This window comes from Lotus japonicus, chromosome 4 (genome assembly GCF_012489685.1).
Source record: "Lotus japonicus ecotype B-129 chromosome 4, LjGifu_v1.2".
Classification (NCBI taxonomy): domain Eukaryota; kingdom Viridiplantae; phylum Streptophyta; class Magnoliopsida; order Fabales; family Fabaceae; genus Lotus; species Lotus japonicus.
Genome location: NC_080044.1, coordinates 45,884,685 through 45,890,130, shown reverse-complemented (window position 1 = coordinate 45,890,130; position 5,446 = coordinate 45,884,685). Strand labels below are relative to the sequence as shown.

At 41.0% G+C, this 5,446-nt stretch overlaps 1 pseudogene across 1 annotated transcript; it reads left to right on the top strand.

Annotated features, from left to right (window-relative positions):
• Nucleotides 1-390: 390 nt before the first annotated feature.
• LOC130711840 (ethylene-responsive transcription factor 1A-like) lies at nucleotides 391-1,560 on the top strand (annotated as a pseudogene). The gene has a single exon (XR_009010784.1). The product of XR_009010784.1 is annotated as an ethylene-responsive transcription factor 1A-like (transcript).
• Nucleotides 1,561-5,446: the final 3,886 nt, after the last annotated feature.

The following is a 5,446-nucleotide window of genomic DNA, read 5'->3' as shown; positions in this document are numbered from 1 at the left end:
TAAGCATTTAGTTTATAGTTTTTTTTTAACCTAGTTTATAGTTCGATTTCTAGGTAATATATATAAAAAGAATAACTTATTGAAAGAGATCTACTTATTTAATGTAATTTCATAGTTTTGATTGAATTAGTCTCATGTTTGTGGTAAAAATTGTAGTCACTTTATCTCTTAATCATGAGGTGAAGAGTTCAATTCTTGTGAATGAGAATGTACTGCATTTTGTGGTCAGCCATCTAATATTTAATATGAGCACTTGTGATGAGTGATGAATACCGGGCACAAATTATAAGAAATATCAAATTTAAAAAAGAAAATTCAACGGGATAAATGACAAAATTCAAGTGCATGAACCTACAATCCTATAAATAACCCCTTATTCCTAACATTTGAAGTTCGAATATTCATCCATCTCAAAGGGATAAATGATAAAATTCAAGTGCATGAACCTACAATCCTATAAATACCCCCTTATTCCTAACATTTGAAGTTCGAATATTCAATACCATCTCTCACAAATATCCCAAATCTTCACTATTCCACTCTCTTATTAGACAAACACAGAAATCAGGAGCTCCAGTTTCAAAAACACCGCCACAACATGTACGAACAGAGTAATTATGAGTCCGATTGGGCCCTTGTAGACTCCCTTCGCCGCCACTTCCTGGGTGAGTCCGAACAAAGATTCGGAGCCCCGACATCAGTTCCGGGTAACGCCCGGGTTTACTCTCGGAGCTCCAGTTTCAGCAGCTTGTATCCGTGTCTGAGTGAAGATTGGGGCGAGCTCCCTCTCAAGGAAGATGATTCCGAAGACATGGTGCTCTACGGCGTGCTACGCGACGCCGTTAACGTCGGGTGGGTCCCGTCCCTCCATGCCGGGTGCGGGTCACCTGAAAGTTTCTCGTCGGGTTTGGTGATCAAGCCGGAGCCGGACGTCATGCCGGTGAGAGAGAGCTTCCCGGCAGTAGTACCGGAGCCTCCGAAGGTGACTCCGGCGAAGGGGAAGCACTACCGCGGCGTGAGGCAGCGGCCGTGGGGGAAGTTTGCGGCGGAGATCCGGGACCCGGCCAAAAACGGGGCTCGGGTCTGGCTCGGAACGTTTGAGACCGCCGAGGATGCCGCGTTGGCTTACGATCGAGCTGCGTACAGGATGAGGGGCTCGAGGGCGATGCTAAATTTTCCGCTCCGGGTAAACTCCGGTGAACCCGACCCGGTTAGAGTGGCTTCGAAGCGGTCTTCGTCGGAGAGTTGCTCTTCTTCGTCGGAGAGTGGGTCGCCGGCGAAGAGGAAGAAGGTGGTGGTGACTGCCCAGGTGGGATTGAAAACGGGGCAAGTGGGAAGTCAAGTGGCACAGGTTACACCTGGCGAGCAGTTATTGGTCAGTTAATGCTGACAAGGATGCAATGTGGGGTCGTGTAAATACACTATGAGAAATTTTTAGAGTTGCTAGTAGTAGTATTGTTGTGTTTGTTCAATCCAATTTGTAATTATCTGAGATGTGTGTATGCCACTTCCTGCTCCTTTGAGCCACATGCCAATCCATGGTCCAACAAAATTTTGGGATTTTAGTGTTTCTTTCGTTTGGCATTCACACTAACATAAATGGAAAAATACAAATTCTAATAAAGTATGGAAAAAAACATGATTTTGTTGCATTAACTCAAATGTGAATCTGTGTTGAGTTTAGTATCAAACCAAACAGACACAGACGCCCCAACCCCAGTAAGGCTTATGAAAAATAATTGACATCCCAAATCTACTCATACTAGTTACATGGAAATAGAAGAGGATGAATGCTTATAAAAAAAACCAAAAAGAAGAGGATGAATGAAGTGGTATGATGAGCCGTATCATAAAAAAAGAAGTGTAGAGAATAATATTTGTAAAAATGAAATGGAAGAAATTATTATTCATGCCATTGGGCATGCCTTGCATATGAATTAAGATACCTCGAGTTTTTCCATCGTTCATGCCAATAGAAAGATGTTTCAACAAGTATTGTGCATTATTAAAAAAAAAGATGGCTATTAAAAGACAAGATTCTATTATTTTATCATTGTTGGAACATGTTGTCATGCATTTTGTCAAAACAACCGATTGTCGTAGCAGATGCCGTGGCATCTGTCCTCGTGAAGCTAGGGCATCAGTCCTCAGCTTGTGTTTCTGTTGTGGGCCCTCTGAAGATTTACTGAAGATATGTTTTTGAGTTACTTGAGGAGCAAGTAGCTATTCCATAAGGGTTTTAATTGTTGGGTTGTTATTTGTTGAAACAATCTTTGTTAAAAGATTGGTTTCTATCTTTACTTGTGCAATAAGAAACCAAATCTATCAAGATTGCGTTTTGAATTGCTGTTACAGTAATTTGTTTCTTTAGCCCGTGCCAACTCTAAAGTCCATGCTACCGCTGCTGAAGTCTATAAAAGGATGAAGACCTAAAACATGAAGTGGACCGAAGCTGATAGAGAGAGATCGAGTGTTTTAGGATTTGTGTTTGTGCTTTGTCCTTTGTTAGTTGTGAATCTGTCTTTGCTCACTGATTCTATAAAGCAAAGAAGGATTCTGTGTCGTTTGATTGTATTCAAACTTTACTTGTTCTTTGTGTTCACCAATCACTGTGGCAGTGATTGAGAGAAAGTGAGAGGGGCTCTCATACTTAGGTTGAGATTCTAAGTAGAAATACACTGGGTAGATTAGGAAGTGAACTATGAACAGAGTTGTTCATGAGTGTCTGTAATTCCTGAATCTTGAGATAGTGGATTTCCTTTCTTTGGGTGCAAACCCTCCAGACGTAGGTGAAAGTTTTTCACTGAACTAGGTTAACAATTACTGTGTGTTATTGTTTCTGTTGTTAAGTTTTGTTTTACTGTTAAGTGGTTGTCGAACCTCTTGTCCCAGCATCGTGCAGGACAATCGTATCAGAGGGAACCTGAATTACAATTGGCATCAGAGCAGGCACCCTGTTCTGGTTGGGTGAGCTCCAGGGAGTTTTATTCAAGTTCTCATGGATAACAAGGAGGGAGGATCAGTCAATAGGCCACCCATTCTGGATGGTACTAACTATGACTACTGGAAGGTTCGCATGACAGCCTTTCTCAAATCTATAGACAACAAGACTTGGAAAGCTATTGTCAAGGGTTGGAAGCACCCCACTAAGGCTGAGGTTGAAGGCACCTCTACTACTGTTGTTGAAAAACCTGAAGAAGAATGGACCAGTGTTGAAGATGAAGCTGCTCTTGGAAATTCAAAGGCTCTAAATCCTATCTTTAATGGAGTTGACAAGAATATGTTTAGGCTGATCAATACGTGTACTGTGGCAAAGGATGCTTGGGAAATTCTGAAAACTGCACATGAAGGAACTACTCGAGTAAGGATGTCAAGGCTTCAGATGCTTACTACTCAATTTGAAAATTTGATGATGACTGAAGAAGAGACTATTTCAGAATTCCACATGCGTGTCCGTGACTTGTATAATGCTTCATTTGCTTTGGGATAACCTATGTCAGATGAGAAGCTTGTAAGGAAGATCTTGAGATCTCTTCCTCAGAAGTTTGCTATGAAAGTCACTGCAATTGAGGAGGCTCAAGACATTGAGAACATGAAGGTTGATGAACTTATTGGCTCTTTGCAGACATTTGAGTTGAAACTGAGTGGAAAATCTGAGAAGAAGAATAAGAGTATTGCTTTTGTGTCAAACACTGATGAAGGTGATAATGAAGACTGTGACAAAAGAAGACACTGAATGTGAATGATATGGCCATATCAGGTCTGAATGTGCCACCTATCTAAAGAAGCAGAAGAAAGGTATGGTGGTAACTTGGTCAGATGAAGACACTGAAGATGAGGATGAGATATCTGCAAACAAAGTCAATGCTTTCTCTGGAACCATCTATGAGTCTGATACAAGTGATGAGGACATTACAGATGAGGAACTGGCTGAGACTTACAAGCTGCTACACATCAAGTGGGAAGAAGCATGTAAACTTGTGAGAGAAAAGCAAAGTGAGATAGAACAACTTGTCTCTCAGAATGAAAGGCTGAAAGAGCTCAGCACAAAGCTGAAGGAAGATCTGGAGGAATGGAAAAGTAAGTTTGATAATGCTGATGTTATGGAAAAGGCTAATCTAGTGTTGATTAATGCAGGACTTCAAGAGGAAGTGGCAACTCTGACAAGAAAGCTTGAAGCTACTCACAAATCTGTTAGAATGTTGAACAGTGGTTCTGATATGCTTGATGAAATTCTGAAAGAAACTAGCAAGCAAGGAGGGAGTTTGAAGGGAATTGACTTTGACTATAGAACAACAAACAAAGAAAATCAGAAAGGTTCAAAGAAATTTGTGTCTGCTACAAAACAAACTGAATTCAAGAAGCCCAGAAATTATCAGTTGCCAGATTCATTGCCTCGACATGTACCTCTGCATGTGAAACCCCAGCTTAAGCTTGACAAAACTGTACCTTGGAAGTGTCACTACTGTGGTATGAATGGTCATATAAAGCCCTACTGTTACAGGTTATATGGTTATCCTCAGATGCACGATAAAAAGCCTGTTCAAATGAGGAAGCAATGGAAGCCCAAGGGTGAAATCAGATGTCAGGTAGCCTACACGTCTTTCAGAGCATCATCAAAGGAAGATTGGTATTTTGATAGTGGCTGCTCAAAGCACATGACAGGAAACAAGAGCTTCTTGCAAGACATCAGAAGTCACTCCACCAACTATGTTACTTTTGGAGATGGAGCTAAAGGAAAGATCAAGGGAGTTGGAAAGCTTGTTAGCACAGAATCTCCTAACTTGAACAATGTGTTACTTGTAAATGGTTTAACTGCCAACCTAATCAGCATAAGCCAACTGTGTGACCAAGGGTATGATGTGAAGTTCAATAAAATAGAATGTGTCGTGACCACTGATGATGAGAGAGTTGTGATGAGAGGAGTCAGATCAAAAGACAACTGTTATATGTGGACATCAGAAGAAAAAGCTCATGTTTCCAGATGTTTGTTAACTAAAGAAGATGAGGTGAATGTATGGCATCAAAGACTAGGACATCTCAACTACAGGAGCATGCAAAAGATTATTGCAGATGAAGCAATAAGGGGATTGCCCAATTTGAGCTTGGGAGAAGGAAAGCTATGTGGAGAATGTCAGATTGGTAAGCAAACCAAGGTGCCACACAAGATGCTCCAGCATCAGACCACGACAAAGGTTCTGGAATTGCTTCACATGGATCTCATGGGTCCCATGCAGGTTGAAAGCTTGGGAGGAAAAAGGTATGTGTTTGTCTGTGTAGATGACTTTTCAAGGTATACATGGGTTGAATTTATGAGAGAAAAATCAGAGACTTTTGAAATATTCAAGAACCTATGTTTGAGACTTCAGAATGAGAAGGACTGTGTGATTGTGAGAATCAGAAGTGATCATGGAAGGGAGTTTGAGAATTCAAAATTCTTGGAGTT